Here is a 470-nt window from a genome sequence, read left to right as displayed (position 1 = left end):
CGTTGCGTCTTCCGTCACGACTTCGATCCGGAGCCTACCACGCTGCATCAGGCCGTAAGCGAAGGAGGGAGGGAGGGAGAAGGGGCGGGAGCGAGGGCCTGCTGAGGGAGGGATCAGGAGGAGGACGAGAGGGGTGGACCCAGCCTCTCCTAGTCCTCCTCGCGGCTCTCACCTGGTGGTTAGAATGTCAGATGCCTTTCATGGGCATATTGAGATTTTGGGTACACAATCCCCTCCTTCCCTGCTCCCCTCCTTCCCACCCGCCTGCCCTGCTTCCCTCTTTTCAGGCAACCGTCCTCGCACACGGCACGAAGCAGGACGCAAGCAATCCGGCCCATGCCGGGGGAGGGATAGCAGCAAATGCACGGTCGACAGAGCCTTCTCTGGCAGCGGCAGCCGTGGAGGGAAACGGCGCTTTTGACGGGTAAGAGTTCCCTCCCCCCCTACCTCCCTCCCTCCCGCCCTCGCTC

This window comes from Nannochloropsis gaditana (assembly GCF_000240725.1).
Source record: "Nannochloropsis gaditana CCMP526 unplaced genomic scaffold scaffold773, whole genome shotgun sequence".
NCBI classification, from domain to species: Eukaryota; class Eustigmatophyceae; order Eustigmatales; family Monodopsidaceae; genus Microchloropsis; species Microchloropsis gaditana.
The sequence above is the reverse complement of the archived record's forward strand: the minus strand, read 5'-3'. Positions refer to the sequence as shown.